At 34.4% G+C, this 9,382-nt stretch overlaps 1 pseudogene; it reads right to left on the minus strand.

Annotated features, from left to right (window-relative positions):
• Positions 1–2,251: 2,251 nt before the first annotated feature.
• Positions 2,252–8,829, minus strand: LOC122137231 (annotated as a pseudogene).
• Between the last annotated feature and the right edge of the window lie 553 nt (positions 8,830–9,382).

Below are 9,382 nucleotides of genomic sequence, written 5' to 3' on the forward strand. Positions count from 1 at the left end.
AAGCCTGAAATGATCTACTTAAAACTAAACGTAGTCACTAGCGCCTGAAGCGACAAATATCTCTGCTGATAAAGTAATCCATAGGAAAACAACACGATGGTCCGTTTTTCACGTCTCTCCCTTCATTACTTTCTTAATGCGACCACGCCCCCCCTGCGGCCAGAGCGCAGCTGTGATTTGAGATTCAAATGTTTCACTGAAGCGCGCGGCTTGTGAATACGGCCCACACAACAAGAAGGACCAACGCAGCGAGATTGTTCTTCAAGTTTGTTTTTATTTTTACTGTTTGCTTCGCGATGAGACAGCGATTAATAATGAGCATAATTCACCCCAAAAAGATGTGATGTGGTTGAGGATTTGAGATTTGGATTTCCTCAGAAAAAAGAATTGACGCACTTTATTCACGCAGAGATCATAAAACATGAGTAGTCTCTTTTTATTTATTATATACTGTACTTAGTTTTCCATCAACGTGTAAACAATTTACTAGTTAGGACTTTTTAACCAAAGACTTTTCCAAACTATAATTCCGACTAAATGTATAATCAATGTGAAATATATTGAAGTTTCGAATAACAATATGACACTACTAGACCATTCAAAAGCGTGATGTACATAATATAAATGTAAGCAATAAATTGTAACTGTAACAAAGGTAACATTCATTGCTGTTCGTTGTCAATTTATCCCCCTAAAAAACCTAAAAAAAAATATTCTCAGCTCTTTTCAACATTAATAAATAATAGTAAGAATAATAATAAAAATTATATTTGAATTATTAGTTTAGGTTAATAACAATAAATGGTTTTTTTTAGTAGAAACTAGATTGTTTTAAAAACCGGATTCTGAAAGGATTGTGTGACTGGAATAGGAGTAAGTGATGCAAAAAATTCAGTTTGAAAGTAGCTTTTGCTGATTGTTCCTAATAAACTGTTTAAGCTGCACTCACAAGTGAATAATTAAATTATGTTTGGAGATAATTAAATATATTCTAAATAAACTACAAACATAAAATTATACCATTTATTTGGTCCCTCACATTCTTTCTTGTAACTGCATCCCTCTCAGTCACACAGCGCTTACTGAAAGGGATTGTATGCAGCTCATTATGCAGGCCTTTGTCTTCTCAGGTGTGAATTCATGATAGTTGGACGCCTACTCGCATATGACTTTTACCAACAAAAGTTGTCTTAGAAAAAATTTAAATCAATATATGTTTCTGTAAGTGAGGGAAACGTAAACAAGGATGATTTTTAAATCATTTAGAAAAAAAAAAAAAAAAAATTCTAGGCTTACAAGCTCCAGTCTACCAAATTCCCGGGAACCAATTTTCTATATGTGTTTTATTGCCTTATTCAAGTGATCTAACATTTTTAGTTTTCACTAACACGCAATTTAACATTTTGTGTTTTCTCAAAAACACAATCATGTAAGAAATGCTGCTCACATATTTTCATAGCACAGTGTCTGCGTGATTTACAGTGAGATTAGACTTTAAGCCATTTAGATATTTATAAGAAACACGAAAAAGACACAAATGTCGGGGCATGACAAAACATTCTCCAAGCCCCACAAATAACCCATTCGGACGCCAGCGGGTTAAGTAAGGTTTATGAATATGGCATATAGATAACCTGGATAAAACCCTTGATTGTACAGAGAGCAAAACCAATTTGTCTTATAAACACATCAAGACCAGCTACATTTTCTGGTTTTTCTTTAAATTTATGATAAAATTCAGCCTGTTGATGATAATTAACATGACTACTCAACTTATCACACAGTAGTATGGACATGACACAACACAATAATATTGTGAAGCAATATATTGTCCATTGTGTTTTACCATGCTATGTTCGGTCACAAAAAAAAAAAAAAAATCACTCGAAAAAAAAATATATTCACCTACAGCGCATGCGCGCACACACACAGCTGTTTTTTGGGGCCATTACATAGGCGTAATGGTTTTTCTACTATGAAGTCTGTATTGTCCTGTCCCTTAGTCCTAACCCTACATCTAAACCTACTACCCTACAGGAAACTTTCCCTTCGGTATTTTTTGATTTCCAAAACACTTAATTCTGTCTGATTTATAGAGCTTGTTTCCTCAGGCGGGAAACTACAAATGTAACCACAAGGTCAAAATGTTTACTGGTATTTCCTATACTTGGGGGAACATAATTGTCCCCATAATATAGTGAGATACCAGTATACACACACAACTTAGTTGTATTATTATTTTAACAATTTTTTAAGGGGATTTCATGTGACTGGTGTCCAGCACTGGTGACACAGTGTGTAAATGCAGCATGATACCAGCCTGTCTAGCACAAGCGAGAAGCAAGTTACATTAACATTAACATTTAGTCATTTAGCAGACGCTTTTATCCAAGCGACTTACAAATGAGGGACAATGGAAGCAATCAAAACCCTAACAAAGAAGAATCAATGATATGCAAGTGCTATAACAGTCAGCTAGCTTAACGCAGTACACATAGCAAGGGCGTTTAATAATATAATGAATAAAAAGAAAACAGATAGAATAGAAAAAAAGAATAGAGCAAACTAGTGTTAGAGGTCTTTTTGCTTTTTTTATGGTATAATAACTGAAAAGAAAACATAGAATACCAAAAAGATTAGAAAGCTAGTTAAGATTTTTTTTTAAAGAATAGGACTTGAATAGTGAGTCCTAAAGTAAGAGGGTCAAACTAAAGATGGAAGAGATGTGTTTTTTAGCCGATTCTTGAAGATTTAGCTATGACTCAGCTGCTGTCGGATTGAGTTCAGTTCTGATACTTGCTTAAACATTATCATTATAAAAAATCAGCAACATAAAATGACTTATTGCAATATTTCTGGGCCAAATATATTCTTTGAACAAAATGTATTTATCATGACGACTTGGATACAATTACAGAATAATCAAAACTTGGGTATCAGCTTGCATGATGGTGAAGAGATATACATCTACATTTTTAAAAAGGACATTTATAGTAAATGAGTGTAAAGAAGACTCTTACAGTGCCTCTTCTGGTGTTTTTGATCACTGGCAGCAAGTCTCATCATGCTTCATCAGATCTTCTGTATTGTTTCTCGCAGCTCAAATTTCTATTGAGCTCTCTCTCTGACAATCAGGAGCACAAACACCAGACCAGACCATGAACAGAGGAGAGATTCTGTGCTGAAAGTTTTCCTAAAACTCAGATTCTTCTGGATTCTCCTCAACTAAAGTCAACTTTCATTTCAGTCAGACAGTAGAAGAGATGATGGTTCTTTCCACTGATTTATCTTCTCTATTTTCTTTTTTGATATAGTCAGCAGAGTATTTCAATGTTCTCTGATTTGAGCTCTAGTTTTCTGCCAGTTGTTCTTTTAAGTCAAGGGCACTCTGCATTGGACTCCTCGTGAGAGACCCAGCAGGAACCGAAGGAAAAGGTCTAGGTGTCCATTCTCACTTTTTAATGCCTTCTTGACTGCAGCCTTATGAATTTGAAACAGTGGCTTTTTAGAGAGTTTCCATGTCAGTTTTCTATGGCAGGAATAGAAAAAATATTTTTTCTTTCTCCTCCTTTGTCAGTCAAGTCGAGTAGAGAGCAGCAAGGAATTCCTGGACACTAAGATGTACAACGCTGTAATATACTTGTTTCTGAAACGGCTTTTTTCTTCCTGAAAGATCTCGGTGCATAACCCAGAGAACAACTGACCCTTTACTGACATCTACTTCACACTCCTCAAGATCTTTTTTGTAGAAAATCAGCTTACCTTCCATCAGCTTATAAAACGCCAGTTTCCCAAGGCTTCAAAATAATCTCTTTGAAGGAATCATCACTGTATTTATTTTTCATCTGCTGTATCTGAGAAAGTACAAAGTTTGTGTACATCCATGTGAGAGTTGTGGGAGTTTTGTCATTGCCCTTTTTAAGCAGAAGAGGCCGAAGAACAGTGAGAGAGATCCAGCAGAAGACGGGGATGTGGCACATGGATGTATAGGGACTCCTGAATTTCCTGATGTGACGGATGATGTTTCCAGCAACTTCAGCACTTGCTGTTTTTGATGAAGTATGCTCTTTCTGCTCATCGTTAAATCCTCGCACCTCTGTCACCTGATCCCAACTGTAGTCTCGGGGTATCTGTTTGGCTGCTGCTGGTCTGGATGTGATTCCAAATGTGAGCAGAGGGAACCAGCTGTCTCTTGATCAGGCTGGTTATAATGACACTCACTTTTTTTTTCTTCAATTAACATCTGTAATGCTGTCATCATCTTCAAAGCTCAAAGAGAAGCTACATTCATCCAGCCCCATCAAAGATGAACACAACTTTACCGTCCCCTTCAGGAAGAGAGGGGCAGTTCACTTCAGGACTACTAAAAGAAGTATTTGTTAAGCAGTCCTAAAAGACTGAACCTCTTTTTTTTAATCAAATTCAGTCTACGGAATGGGAGTGGATAAAGAAGACTATATCCTGATTTTCTTTCCGTCAGCCCAGTCAAGGATGAATTTATTGACGGAGACAGTCTATCCCACTCCTGCAATTCCCATCGTCAGCACTCTTTTTTGTTTACTCATATCACTCTGGACTTTGAATATGTCGCTGCATTTGATTGGTTTGTCAATGGTAAATCGGCTGTGTCTTGATTCAATCTGTATCACCTCGTGCTCACTCTCTATTCCTCCAGTCTCGTTCTCCACCACATATAGATCAGTGTATATATCATTCAGGTGCTGCTGATGACCCTTCTGTGAATTTACCAATCAATATCCGTTGGTAGTCCCAGTTTTAATTTCTTCTTCAGTCTTAGGCTGACCTCTGTGTGTAATCATGAACAGCAACTTTATGGTCCTCTGCAGCTGAGCATTTGGAGAAAGAGAAAAAAAAATAGCAAAGAGTAAGTGATCAGTTTTTTACTAAAAGACTCATGCGATTGACTTGGCTATATTTCCCAGCAATCCATGTTTTCACTGTTATACTGTAAGTATTATTATTACATCTTCTGGAAGAGTATGTAACCTCTGGATCAGAACAGATGAAGAAGAAGCAGAAATAACTATATAAGCACTGCTTCACACGTTTATATGCTTAAATAGAATATAAATGAAAGCTGCTCAAGCTTACTGAATTAAATGTTGAAACTGTGGTGAAAGAGTTAAAGAACTATGCAAGATTTGGGAGCGTTGATAGATTACGAGTATCTCATCGTCTTTTTTTAATCATTGTCCGAATCTGATATGGATGTAGTCTTAAAAAAAATATTTATCAAATTATTTATTAAATTCTTGGCTGTCAGGTAGAGTAACAGTATTTAGTTAATGAGATATTTTTGTTTCATTAGGGATTTTCAGTTGGTAAAAACAAACACCAACCAGTGGCAAAGGGGTAGCACACTAATCCAATAAAACTGCACAAAACTGTTTTCTATTGGTGTTGGTCAGCAGCTCTCAGTGCAGTGTGAACTAGCCTTAAGAGAACATGATGGCTGCACTTGTTTTCCTGTGTGTTTTCTCTGTGTCTTGGGATTTTTGTGTCTCTGTGAAGAGAAAGAAAAGAAAAAAAGTAAAAAACAACAACAACAACAACAAAAAACATCTGCCATGAAGCTAAAGCATGTTATTTAACAATATTGCCATAAAACAAACTAAATTAGGGTAAGGTTCACAACCACTGGGCATTAATAAGCTATTAACTAACTGCTAATAAGCGGTGTGTCTCAGTACAAACAGTTATAGTGATTGTACAAAGCTGTATTGTGCAGTTGATTGTCACTTTTTCGGCGAAGTTGTTTTCCAGTAATTACAGGAGCAATTACATTTGCTCTTGTCTCAGCTTTCACATGAATTTTTTTGTATAACTCATTAAGAAATGGTTCACAGGTGTTTACTTCACATTAAGGTTAACTTTTAGACGTTATTAACATTTATAAAACTCATTAATAAATGGTTCACAGGTGTTCACTTTACATTAAGGTTCACTTTCACAGAGTTGATTCTGGTAAGAAACATTGTAAGAAAAGTGACATGAGTAATGAGATATAAGTGAGAAAACCATAAATACAACACCCTTCAGTCTTGCTATAATAGTAAATTTTTTGCTGCATCATGAAATAAATCAGGCATCTGGTTTTGAGTGAAATAAGTATTAATGAATATATTTATTAAGCATTTATAACATGAGTTAAAAATAGCTCAATATTTGGCAGGTATTGCATCAAAATCACCCTTTTACTCATGCATTTATAACTGCTTATCAATGATTTATAATGCATTTGTAAATAAGTTATTAGTCAGCATGACTGGTCCTGTCATTTGCTGCTTGCGTTATATTTGAGGAGCTTGGTTCCAAAATGCTATAAATCCATTTTGATTAATTTGAGTAAAAAAGGTGTTTTCTTTACCAAGAAAGTGGCAAGATGAAAACTGCTATTTTCTGTTTCAAACTTTCACATAGCATCTTTAGGTTATAATAACATTGAAAATCAAAATCTGGATTTGAATTTTTAAAGATTTTATTATTAAAAACTTTTTTTTTTCAAAATGCAATAAATCCACTGAATCAATATAAAAGTTATTTTTCATAATGAAACTGTTGAAAATACTAGGGCTGCACGATAAATTGCATGGGTTTATCATGCGCATCTCGTCAGTAAAGCCAGTTCTGTGATTAATAGTAAATCTCCATCACGTGCTTTACAGATGGAGCGGCATTTAATACACAGAGCTGTAGATGGAATGGTGGTGCTGTGATTGGTTGAGCGGATGTACTGCATTCTGCAGAGAAGGGAGACTGGCGTTTGTCATGGTTTGGAAAGATAGGGAGTAAAACATGACAGAATAAAAATTTACTTTTCAATACTGATCAAACAATACTGATTATGGTAGAAACTAATTTTTTTTAAATGCCGTTTTTGGCGCGGTAAAATGCCGTTTTGGAACCAAACTCTTCATTTCTCTTTATTTTCTTTTTTCCATTTACAGACAGTGATTGATATTTACTACTGATATGTTATAAATCACCTTCAACAGCAACAGATGTCTTCATATTGCCCTCAGTCTGAGCTGTGAGGGAGAAAGAGAGAATTACTCACTGGGAAACATTTATCTCACAATCACATCAGCAGAGCAAAGAGGAAAGAAAATATGTTTCACTTGCAAATATTTAATCTCGTTACAGTCATAGTGAATTAAATGTTACCTTGCTTTTGTTTATTCTCCATCCTGTTCAACCAGATCATTTTGGTTCATCTTCCTCAGGATGTCCACCATGATCTTCACAGCTCCTTTCTGGTCCAAAACATGCCACCATCTTATCTACTGTATCGATTCTATCCGCCTTTTCCAATTCAGACCTTGATAAATTATCTTGATAAAAATTCACTAAGTGCCACTGAAACTCCTTCAGTTTAGCTTCTACCAGCTCCTTCAGTGAGTCCAAGAGCAGCTCTTTAACAGACGCCATCGTCCTTCAACAACTCACGGCTGCAGGTCAAGAAAATAAAAACGTCTTAAGTACTTCCACTCTTTAACCTGTGTATCTAAACTCAAATATTATTTGGATTTTTTAAGCTGTGAATAGAGACATATGAGTCAACAGAAAGTTGTTTTAAGCAAATCTGATATTGTTGCTTTGAGTTTTGTTAGCAAAAAACAAACAAACAAAACACTGATGTAAATAATATCTCAATGTTGTCTGATACTGTAAGTGTGTAGAATCAATACAGTCACTTTTAAATCCATAGTTTCAGTATCTCATGAAGTAACATTAGTATAATTTACTAACCATGAATGATGATGCAGATGTTTCTTGTTTCTCCAATTAACTGTGTCTTGATCAGAAGCTCCGAAACTTTCAATTCTGCATTTTTCTAAGACTCTGGAGGGGGGAGTTTTCTTCAGAACTTAAACCTGTTAAACCAGAACGATTTAAGAAAACTAATGAAACCAATATGCTATTTTCACTTATTTGCCAGAGACATGGGAAATATGTGTAAATAGCAATAAGATGCTATTTACACTGTCTTAATACTAAAAATTAACAGTAATAAACCTGTTTCTTCTGGTTAGGTAAAAACCGGTAGCTTATATAAAGTCAAGTTCAGCATAAATTATAACACTGCTATAGAGTCCTTTAAATAGAAGAGATATAGGCTTTTTACAAGTCAGCTTGATCACCTAACCTCTTTTTAATGTACATACCAAAAAAATAAAAGTGTTTGATGGCTTTTTATGCAGATGAAATTTCCCTTAGAAAATTAACACATTTATAGTGTCATTGACTACAGAAAATACAGTGTCATACTTCAAACCACTATCATGGGTGTATCTACTGTCATTATCTTATGAAATGCACTCTGTTGAAATGTTTCTAGAAGCACATGTTCATTTTGAGTAGTTGCAAGAGGAAAATAAACGTAGAAGTGGTTTCTGACTCAAGATTACACAAAGAACATAGATGATATTCTTATATTCATTAAGAAGGGCAATGCATGAGTAATATCTATAACTGACTGAAATATATTTTTCATTTTATGTTACTTACAGTGTAAAACAACCTATAGAGTAACAACAGAAGGCTACTTAAAAATTATCATTATATCAATTATATAAAAGTTTGAAAACATGATTGCAGAATATTAGAGTGAAATATGGACAAATAGGGATTACAAGATTGTAACATATTTAATCATGTTTCTTGATTTTATGCCTACTTACATTAAAAAGGAAGTGCCTTTGTGCTCCACACCAGACGACTTGCTTTGATCAAAATGTTCAGCTACTAGACAAGTTCTCAAAGTGTCCTTGGTTTCCCATTATTTTACATCTACATTCCCACATCAGCAAATAATAAAACAGTTTGATGATCAGTTTTTTTAAAATGAAAAAAATTCTTGCGGTCAAGTGTAAACACTGCATGTACAACATCTGCTTTCAGGTTTTCGTTTTTGTGTCAGCAAGGTTGCCAAAATCTGTCTGAAACCCCCCCCCCACCTCATCATCTTCATAAAGTTTTTACAGTTTTGTTGTGACAGTGACTACAGACTGTTTTGATCAAATTTCTGGTAACAATTCTTTATCATAATGATCAGGTATAAGTAATTTAAAAGTGTTTAATTAATGATTAACTAATCATTTTAAAAATTAATATACATTTGTAGATGATTAATAAGTGAAATGTTAACATTGCCACAAGTGTGTTTTAAGTCATCCAAAAAAAAACTTTTGTAAGTCACGACATAATCATATCATTAGTAAATGATTAATAATTATTTTGATATATTATTAATCACTTATAATATTATCATGTAACATTATTATGTCATAATATTACACTGCTCTAACATTTTATCATAAAGATTTAATAAGTTGATTTAAAATTATTTGAAGAAAAACAA

This window comes from Cyprinus carpio, chromosome B4 (assembly GCF_018340385.1).
Source record: "Cyprinus carpio isolate SPL01 chromosome B4, ASM1834038v1, whole genome shotgun sequence".
NCBI classification, from domain to species: Eukaryota; Metazoa; Chordata; class Actinopteri; order Cypriniformes; family Cyprinidae; genus Cyprinus; species Cyprinus carpio.